Raw genomic sequence first — 11195 nt, 5'->3', positions numbered from 1 at the left:
GGATATTGTAAGGTTCTGTTGGAGGGGGAGCTGTGCCTTGTTCTCTGCTGCCACCTAGTGTTCACTGGGCCACATATCAGCCATTAATGTACTTACACTGCAGCCGCACAGGTCTCTGTATATTCCAGTGTTTCCCATTAATGTAACTTCCTTACCTTGTTACACAGGCTCCTCCCTGCTGGGCGTTACTTGTACCTGCAGCGACGTCTCTGTCCTGTAGGGGGAGCTCCAACCTACTCCTCTCATTATGCAAGTAATTAACCAGCATAGACCTGGGGTTCAGCCCACAAGCAGGGTATGGGGCAGATGGGATGTCAGTGAGTCTGTATATACAGTGACTGCTAATATCCTTATCATTTACAGTAGGGGGTACAGTATCCCTTATAATACATGAGTGATACTCAGAGTTCCCTGTATAACTCAGCCTGCAGCCTTGTGCCTTTATATGGGGGGCACAGAACCCCTCAGTGACTGCTAATATCCTTATCATTTACAGTAGGGGGTACATTATCCCTTATAATACATGAGTGATACTCAGAGTTCCCTGTATAACTCAGCCTGCAGCCTTGTGCCTTTATATGGGGGGCACAGAACCCCTCAGTGGCTGCTAATATCCTTATCATTTACAGTAGGGGGTACATTATCCCTTATAATACATGAGTGATACTCAGAGTTCCCTGTATAACTCAGCCTGCAGCCTTGTGCCTTTATATGGGGGGCACAGAACCCCTCAGTGGCTGCTAATATCCTTATCATTTACAGTAGGGGGTACATTATCCCTTATAATACATGAGTGATACTCAGAGTTCCCTGTATAACTCAGCCTGCAGCCTTGTGCCTTTATATGGGGGGCACAGAACCCCTCAGTGACTGCTAATATCCTTATCATTTACAGTAGGGGGTACATTATCCCTTATAATACATGAGTGATACTTAGAGTTCCCTGTATAACTCAGCCTGCAGCCTTGTGCCTTTATATGGGGGGCACAGAACCCCTCAGTGACTGCTAATATCCTTATCATTTACAGTAGGGGGTACATTATCCCTTATAATACATGAGTGATACTCAGAGTTCCCTGTATAACTCAGCCTGCAGCCTTGTGCCTTTATATGGGGGGCACAGAACCCCTCAGTGACTGCTAATATCCTTATCATTTACAGTAGGGGGTACATTATCCCTTATAATACATGAGTGATACTTAGAGTTCCCTGTATAACTCAGCCTGCAGCCTTGTGCCTTTATATGGGGGGCACAGAACCCCTCAGTGACTGCTAATATCCTTATCATTTACAGTAGGGGGTACATTATCCCTTATAATACATGAGTGATACTCAGAGTTCCCTGTATAACTCAGCCTGCAGCCTTGTGCCTTTATATGGGGGGCACAGAACCCCTCAGTGACTGCTAATATCCTTATCATTTACAGTAGGGGGTACATTATCCCTTATAATACATGAGTGATACTCAGAGTTCCCTGTATAACTCAGCCTGCAGCCTTGTGCCTTTATATGGGGGGCACAGAACCCCTCAGTGACTGCTAATATCCTTATCATTTACAGTAGGGGGTACATTATCCCTTATAACACATGAGTGATACTCGGCCAATGGGCTGTGGGTATGAGTACATATGGGCGGGAGGGGAAAGTGACACAAATAGTGAATTTGTCCCGCCGTTTGACTTTGCTGAAAAATTAGCGAAACAGCAAAAAATTCACACAAAACATGAAAGTCAATAGGGAACTTTTTTACACTGAACAATTTTTAAATGAGACTTTTTTTTTCTCACTCCAAATGTATCAAATCAATAGGATTTTTGTTCCAGTTTCGCAAATAAAATCCCCCGATTGGCCGATCCCTAAACACCAAACCCGCAGGTTCCCGGCGCGACCGGCGCAGAATAAACACAAATTGCCGATCGTTTGTTTCTCTTTATTTGCCCAAATACAGGATCGGGGGGAGGAGTTACTACAAAAGTCACATGACGAGATTCTCTCACATTTTGCTTTTAAAAAAATCACATTCTAGTAGGAAAATTCCCCAAAACTTTCTTAAAAAAATCAGTAAAGAGTTAAAGGTCAGTGGTCGAGTCGTCACGTGTACAAAATAACGTCTCATATTAGTAGGTGGGTGGGTTGGTAGGTAGTTGGGTAGGTAGGTGGTTGGGTTGGTAGGTAGTTGGGTAGGTGGTTGGGTTGGTAGGTAGTTGGGTAGGTGGTTGGGTTGGTAGGTAGTTGGGTAGGTAGGTGGTTGGGTTGGTAGGTAATTGGGTAGTTAGGTGGTTGGGTTGGTAGGTAGTTGGGTAGGTAGGTGGTTGGGTTGGTAGGTAGTTGGGTAGGTGGTTGGGTTGGTAGGTAGTTGGGTAGGTTGGTAGGTAGTTGGGTAGGTAGGTGGTTGGGTTGGTAGGTAGTTGGTAGATAGTTGGGTGGGTAGTTGGGTAGGTTGGTAGATAGTTGGGTGGGTAGTTAGGTAGATGGTTGGGTAGGTAGGTAGATAGTTGGGTGGGTAGGTAGGTAGTTGGGTAGGTTGGTAGGTAGTTGGGTAGGTAGATTGTTGGGTAGGTATGTAATTGGGTAGGTTGTTACACAGTTGGGTGGGTAATTGGGTAGGTTGGTAGATAGTTGGGTAGGTAGGTGGGTAGTTAGGTAGATAGTTGGGTGGGTAGGTTGGTAGGTAGTTGGGTATGTAGGTAGATTGTTGGGTAGGTATGTAATTGGGTAGGTTGGTACATAGTTGGGTGGGTAATTGGGTAGGTTGGTAGATAGTTGGGTAGGTAGGTGGGTAGTTAGGTAGATAGTTGGGTGGGTTGGTAGGTAGTTGGGTGGGTTGGTAGGTAGTTGTGTGTGTGTGTAGGTAGGTAGTTGGGTAGGAAGTTGGGTGGGTAGGTAGGTAGGTGGGTAGGTAGTTGAATAGGTAGGTTGGTAGGTTGGTAGGTAAATGCTTTAGACAGTTAGTGATTGGTCGGGAACAAGATGGCTGCTAGTGAGTGTGGGGCGGAGCCAGCGTTAGTGGGGGTGGATTTGTCTGTATGAGCCTATGGTGCCTAGTAACATAAAAATACCCCCCTGAGATTGTGTGGGGGGGGGGGGCTAAAGACCAACTGCAGGAACGCTTTAACCATGAACATTATTGGCACAAACTGGAGAGTGGAGAGGGAGGAGCTAGTCAGCAGTGTTCATTTAGCTCCTCCTTCTCTTCACCAAATTCTACAGAACATTAACCCTAGAAATGCTAAAAGAAATCTCCAACCCTAAAGGGGAAGTTCAGCTTTAAATTCGCTTTAATATGATGTAAATGTTGAGACAATTTGTAATTTCTCTTCGTTTTATTATTTTTTATGGTTTTTCAGTTATTGAGCTTTTTGTTCAGCAGCTCTCAGTGTGGTATGTTAGCAGCTCTCTGGTTGCTAGGGTCTTATTTACCCTATCAACCAGGCAGTGGTGTGAATGAGAGACAGGAATATGAATAGGGGAGGGGCTGAATAGAAAGATAAGGAATAAAAAGTAACAATAACAATAAAACTGGAGCCTCACAGAGCAATAGGGTTTGGCTGCCGGGGTCAGTGACCCCCATTTGAAAGCTGCAAAGAGTCAGAAGAAGAAGGGAAATAAAAAAACATAAAAAATAAATAATGAAGACCAATTGCATGAAGACTCAGTGATGTCCCTCAAAACAGTTCAGAAACTCCAAAATGGCCAATTTCACAGAATTTCCAATTTTGCCCAAATAGCGAATCTACTAACATTGATATGGGCTGGGGGCGGAGACTAAATATTGGTTCCCACATAGGGGGCGGGGCAAATGTGGAAAACATCTAGTACATTACTGGACTCCTCCCCCATCCTACTGGGCCAATCCTGTGTCTGGAAAATTTCCTCTGTATTTATCCAATGAAGTGACCGGTACTCGGGATTGGAGCGAATGGAAACTGCACAGGATTCTGGGAATTTCACAAATCATTTCTTTCAGGAATCAGCGGTTTTATATCTACAGAATAAATGTGCAACAACAGCGCCACCTGCTGGTCAGTCTGAGTAACTTGCCCAGAAATGAACCCCCGAGGGGGGCAGAAATGAACCCATGGAGCAGAGAGGGGGCAAAAATGAACCCATGGAGCAGAGAGGGGGCAGAAATGAACCCATGGAGCAGAGAGGGGGCAGAAATGAACCCATGGAGCAGAGAGGGGGCAAAAATGAACCCATGGAGCAGAGAGGGGGCAGAAATGAACCCATGGAGCAGAGAGGGGGCAGAAATGAACCCATGGAGCAGAGAGGGGGCAAAAATGAACCCATGGAGCAGAGAGGGGGCAGAAATGAACCCATGGAGCAGAGAGGGGGCAGAAATGAACCCACAGAGCAGAGATGGAGCAGAGAGGGGGCAGAAATGAACCCACGGAGCAGAGATGGAGCAGAGACGGAGCAGAGAGGGGGCAGAAATGAACCCATGGAGCAGAGAGGGGGCAGAAATGAACCCACGGAGCAGAGATGGAGCAGAGACGGAGCAGAGACGGAGCAGAGAGGGGGCAGAAATGAACCCATGGAGCAGAGAGGGGGCAGAAATGAACCCATGGAGCAGAGAGGGGGCAGAAATGAACCCATGGAGCAGAGAGGGGGCAGAAATGAACCCATGGAGCAGAGAGGGGGCAGAAATGAACCCACAGAGCAGAGATGGAGCAGAGAGGGGGCAGAAATGAACCCACAGAGCAGAGATGGAGCAGAGAGGGGGCAGAAATGAACCCACAGAGCAGAGATGGAGCAGAGAGGGGGCAGAAATGAACCCACGGAGCAGAGATGGAGCAGAGACGGAGCAGAGACGGAGCAGAGAGGGGGCAGAAATGAACCCATGGAGCAGAGAGGGGGCAGAAATGAACCCATGGAGCAGAGAGGGGGCAGAAATGAACCCACAGAGCAGAGATGGAGCAGAGAGGGGGCAGAAATGAACCCACGGAGCAGAGATGGAGCAGAGACGGAGCAGAGAGGGGGCAGAAATGAACCCATGGAGCAGAGATGGAGCAGAGACGGAGCAGAGAGGGGGCAGAAATGAACCCATGGAGCAGAGATGGAGCAGAGACGGAGCAGAGAGGGGGCAGAAATGAACCCATGGAGCAGAGAGGAGGCAGAAATGAACCCACGGAGCAGAGATGGAGCAGAGACGGAGCAGAGAGGGGGCAGAAATGAACCCATGGAGCAGAGAGGGGGCAGAAATGAACCCATGGAGCAGAGAGGGGGCAGAAATGAACCCACAGAGCAGAGATGGAGCAGAGAGGGGGCAGAAATGAACCCACGGAGCAGAGAGGAGGCATCGGACGTTCCGCCGGTCAGTTCTAAGCAGAGCAACATCACATGACTGTTCTTCTCTAGGGACATTCAGCGGAGTGGGTCGGAGTGGCCCCCAGGTGGCGCTGCTGCTGCACATTCATTATATCAGGAGTGGGAATATCTTGAAAGTAGAAAAACCAACTGTAATAACTGTAAATCCCAAGGGGCTTCAGGGTCAGTTCGTCCCATTCCGCTCGGGCCCTTTTTTATTATTTTGCCGCCATTGGATCTATGGGGAGTTTTTTGCACAGTTTATGGCCATCATTTTGCTTAAAAACAATAATTGTTTCTAATTGGGAAGGGAGGGAAGTGATTGGAGAATTAGGAGAGTGGGCGGATCCCTGAGCGACAGGGTGAGAGGATTTGGGAAGAATCTGAGGGAGATTAGAGGCGGCAATCTGTATATCTATAGAACAGGGTCAGACTGGGGGTGCAGGGCCCCCACATCCCACAAGTGCCCCCACATCCCCCAAGCCCCCACATCCCCCAAGCCCCCACATCCCCCAAGTGCCCCCACATTCCCCAAGGGCCCCCACATCCCCCAAGTGCCCCCACATCCCCCAAGTGCCCCCACATTACCCAGGGGCCCCCACATCCCCCAAGTGCCCCCACATCCCCCAAGTGCCCCCACATCCCCCAGGGGCCCCCACATTCCCCAAGGGCCCCCACATTCCCCAAGGGCCCCCACATCCCCCAAGGGCCCCCACAGTCCCCAAGTGCCCCCACAGTCCCCAAGTGCCCCCACATCCCCCAAGTGCCCCCACATCCCCCAGGGGCCGCCACATTCCCCAGGGGCCCCCACATTCCCCAAGGGCCCCCACATCCCCCAAGTGCCCCCACATCCCCCAGGGGCCCCCACATTCCCCAAGGGCCCCCACATTCCCCAAGGGCCCCCACATTCCCCAAGGGCCCCCAAATCCCCCAAGTGCCCCCACATCCCCCAAGTGCCCCCACATCCCCCAGGGGCCGCCACATTCCCCAAGGGCCCCCACATTCCCCAAGGGCCCCCACATCCCCCAAGGGCCCCCACATTCCCCAAGGGCCCCCACATTCCCCAAGGGCCCCCACATCCCACAAGGGGCCCCAACATCCCCCAAGTGCCCCCACATCCCCAAGGGCCCCCACATCCCCCAGGGGCCCCCACATTCCCCAAGGGCCCCCACATCCCCCAAGTGCCCCCACATCCCCCAGGGGCCCCCACATTCCCCAGGGGCCCCCACATTCCCCAGGGGCCCCCACATTCCCCAAGGGCCCCCACATCCCACAAAGGGCCCCAACATCCCCCAAGTGCCCCCACATCCCCCAAGGGCCCCACATCCCCCAAGGGCCCCCACATCCCCCAAGGGCCCCCACATCCCACAAAGGGCCCCAACATCCCCCAAGTGCCCCCACATCCCCCAAGGGCCCCCACATCCCCCAAGGGCCCCCACATTCCCCAAGGGCCCCCACATCCCACAAGGGGCCCCAACATCCCCCAAGTGCCCCCACATCCCCAAGGGCCCCCAGATCCCCCAGGGGCCCCCACATTCCCCAAGGGCCCCCACATCCCCCAGGGGCCCCCACATTCCCCAGGGGCCCCCACATTCCCCAAGGGCCCCCACATCCCACAAGGGGCCCCAACATCCCCCAAGTGCCCCCACATCCCCCAAGGGCCCCCACATCCCCCAGGGACCCCCACATTCCCCAAGGGCCCCCACATCCCACAAGGGGCCCCAACATCCCCCAAGTGCCCCCACATCCCCCAGGGGCCCCCACATTCCCCAAGGGCCCCCACATCCCCCAGGGGCCCCCACATTCCCCAAGGGCCCCCACATCCCCAGAGAAACTCACCTTAGGGGGCAGCACCGGGCAAGTTACCGGGGGCGACAAAGTGCTATTGCACCAGTGATGTGGCCCCCCAACTTGCCCCGGGCCCAACCCCCTCCCCAGGGGCACATACATAGCGCTAACCTTCAGGGCATCAGGGGGGAGAGATCATTGGCCCGGGGGGGGGTCGCTGGTGGGATCGGGTCTGGGGGGGCTCACTAGGGCCCAATCCCACCCTGGAAAAATTCACCAAGACTCACATTTCAGCCATTTTGGAGCTTCTCAATGGAAAAATAGGGACATCATTGGAGCTGGCAAACCCCCGGCATGGAGCAGAAACAACATGGCGGCCGCGTTTCTATTGGGCTGCTGTTTAGCCAAATCTTTAAAATGTTTATATGACAAAATACAGTGTTTGCTTTACGGCAATGCAGTAAATCATTCTGGTATTTGCTTTATGGCAATGCAGTAAATCATTCTGGTATTTGCTCTATGGCAATGCAGTAAATCATTCTGGTATTTGCTCTATGGCAATGCAGTAAATCATTCTGGTATTTGCTCTATGGCAATGCAGTAAATCATTCTGGTATTTGCTCTATGGCAATGCAGTAAATCATTCTACGTATTTACAATGTATAGTTTGTATGGAAAGGAGGCGGCAGTCTATCTACACTGAATATAATGCCCGGATGTGTATAATAAACTGTATATTAATATAAATATAAAATCTGACATATAATGCTGTATATTAGTATAGTATATATTATAGTATTTAGATATATGTAATATCCCTGGCTGTACAGCGGGAGGGGGAGGTATTGGGAAGGAGAGATTGCGCTACTGTATCCGCCATTGCTTGGCGACGCCCCATGATACACTGGTACCAAGTGATTGGCCAATGCCAGGCTTTATATCAATAGGAAACAGGGCGGAGCTCAGTGTAAGCGTAACAGAGCACAATCCAAGCAAGTTCTGCCTGTGTAAGCCTGCATTCTGATCCCGTATAGAAAATAGGCTGATTTGTTTATGGAAATTTCCCATATTTTTTTCCTCCTGTGATTGGCTGCAGATTGGCCCTAGCCCCGCCTATTTTGCAGCTCTGGACACGTCATTAGCAATACCTGTAGCGCGTGTGGGTCACATGTTCATCTCATGGCCCGACAGTGTAATTAAAGGACACGTAAACCCCCGATAGGTTAATAGTGAGGCTGCGGCACCCCCTTAATCACACGGGGTTCCTTCTCCTCCTCTAACCCACGCGGCCCCCTCCCTTAGGAATTGATTTTGGCTCTGGGCTACTGAGCATGCTCAGTTCTTCTCAAACACACCTTCCAGGCTAGTTCTGCCTGTGTAAGCCTGCATTCTTCATTGCTTGGCCTTTACAGGGCACATGAAGATCAACTAGCAGTTGGCAGGTTATATATAGGCATTAAGGTTGAACTTGATGGACGTGTGTCTTTTTTCAACCTAACTTGCCATGTTACTATGTTGAAGATGTGTGAGAGGGAAAATGGCGGCCGGGTTAAAGCTGCTGTTTCTTTTAGGAAAATGTGATGGTGCTGGGGAATGAGGGGGTATGTGCAGTACAAAGGGTGGGATTTGGGTGGGGGAGATGTGCCCAACTGATATACATGGTGGGAAACGTAGGGTTTACATGTCCTTTAATCCTATTATATATAATGTTGCTCTCTGTGTCCCTCTATGTAACATTACTAACCTTCACTGAATACGTCGGTACCACCTCAGAAGTCCAGATATTGGTACTGAACCAATGAACAGAACAAACAACATGTAACAGAACCGACTGGGACCCGCAGATCCCTATGGGGAAGGTCTCCTATTAAACTTACAGCTAAGAAAGAATTCTGGTTCTGAGGCTCAGCCGGCCCGGGAGCGTCCGGTACCGATCCAACTGCCAAGGTGCCTGATGAATAAATATAAATATCATCAATATTCTCCATTATTGCTTGGTCTGTAGCTGGAATGGCGGAACCTATGGGATTGGGCCCCATTCAGTACAGGACCCAGGGGAACCGCCCCCAGCGCCTCAATACTTATTATTCATTTGTTCATTTAATCCGCCCAGATGGACCATTGCTGACCTTAAAGGGGTAGTTCCCCTGTAAATTAACTTTTAATATGATGTCAGCATTAATATTCTGAGAAAATTTGCAATTGGTCTTCATTTTTAATTTTTTCAGTTATTTCGCTTTTTATTCAGCAGCTCTCCGTTTGGTATTTTAGAAGCTTTCTGGTTGCTAGGGTCTTATTTACCCTAGCAACCAGGCAGTGGTTTAAACGAGAGATGGGAATATGAATAGGGGAGGGGCTGAATAAAAAAGATAAGGAATAAAAAGTAACAATAACAATAAAACTGGAGCCTCACAGAGCAATAGGGTTTGGCTGCCGGGGTCAGTGACCCCCATTTGAAAGCTGCAAAGAGTCAGAAGAGAAAGGCAAATAATTCAGAAACTATAACAAACAAATAATGAAGACCAATTGCAAAGTTAATAGGAATCTTTCTATAACAGACTACAGGTATGGAAACCTGTCATTCAGAAAGCTCCGGATTATGGAAAGCCTCCCATAGACTCCATTTTAACCAAATAATTCAGATTTTAAAAAATGATTCTCTTTTCTCTGTAATAATAAAACAGTACCTGTACTTGATCCCAACTAAGATATAATTACCCCTTATTGGGGCAGAACAGCCCTATTGGGTTTATTTCATGGTTAAATGATTCCCTTTTCTCTGTAATAATAAAACAGTACCTGTACTTGATCCCAACTAAGATATAATTACCCCTTATTGGGGCAGAACAGCCCTATTGGGTTTATTTAATGGTTAAATGATTCCCTTTTCTCTGTAATAATAAAACAGTACCTGTACTTGATCCCAACTAAGATATAATTACCCCTTATTGGGGGCAGAACAGCCCTATTGGGTTTATTTAATGGTTAAATGATTCCCTTTTCTCTGTAATAATAAAACAGTACCTGTACTTGATCCCAACTAAGATATAATTACCCCTTATTGGGGGCAGAACAGCCCTATTGGGTTTATTTAATGGTTAAATGATTCCCTTTTCTCTGTAATAATAAAACAGTACCTGTACTTGATCCCAACTAAGATATAATTACCCCTTATTGGGGGCAGAACAGCCCTATTGGGTTTATTTAATGGTTAAATGATTCCCTTTTCTCTGTAATAATAAAACAGTACCTGTACTTGATCCCAACTAAGATATAATTACCCCTTATTGGGGCAGAACAGCCCTATTGGGTTTATTTAATGGTTAAATGATTCCCTTTTCTCTGTAATAATAAAACAGTACCTGTACTTGATCCCAACTAAGATATAATTACCCCTTATTGGGGCAGAACAGCCCTATTGGGTTTATTTAATGGTTAAATGATTCCCTTTTCTCTGTAATAATAAAACAGTACCTGTACTTGATCCCAACTAAGATATAATTACCCCTTATTGGGGGCAGAACAGTCCTATTGGGTTTATTTCATGGTTAAATGATTCCCTTTTCTCTGTAATAATAAAACAGTACCTGTACTTGATCCCAACTAAGATATAATTACCCCTTATTGGGGCAGAACAGCCCTATTGGGTTTATTTCATGGTTAAGTGATTCCCTTTTCTCTTGTAAAAGGTAACTTAAGGGTAAGCTTCCCCTTTAAACTGTTCCCTTTCGGCAGATCCCTAGGGAATGGCTTTGTGTGACAGAAAGATCTAGAATAAATTGGTCTAGATTTCATGATACAGGAAAGAAATGGCCGCTGACGCTGCTGGGAGGGAGGAGCTGTAATGACTCCTCCCATCGACCTCGCCAGCTTTTTAGATCCCCAGAAAACAACAGGAACAAAAAAATACATTTTTAAACAATACAAATGACCCTTTTCTGTGATTTTTGCAGCTCACAATAGGAAGAGTCGGTTACACGGATACGATGAGACGCGGGAGGCTAAACGGCTACAACTCCGGGGCAGTTAATCCACTCAGTTAACAAGGAACGTGGAGGTGGAACTTTCTAGACAAACACAGAATAAAGTGGAAGGCGCTA

Source organism: Xenopus tropicalis, chromosome 4 (genome assembly GCF_000004195.4).
Source record: "Xenopus tropicalis strain Nigerian chromosome 4, UCB_Xtro_10.0, whole genome shotgun sequence".
Classification (NCBI taxonomy): Eukaryota; Metazoa; Chordata; class Amphibia; order Anura; family Pipidae; genus Xenopus; species Xenopus tropicalis.
Note: the sequence above shows the minus strand (reverse complement) of the source record.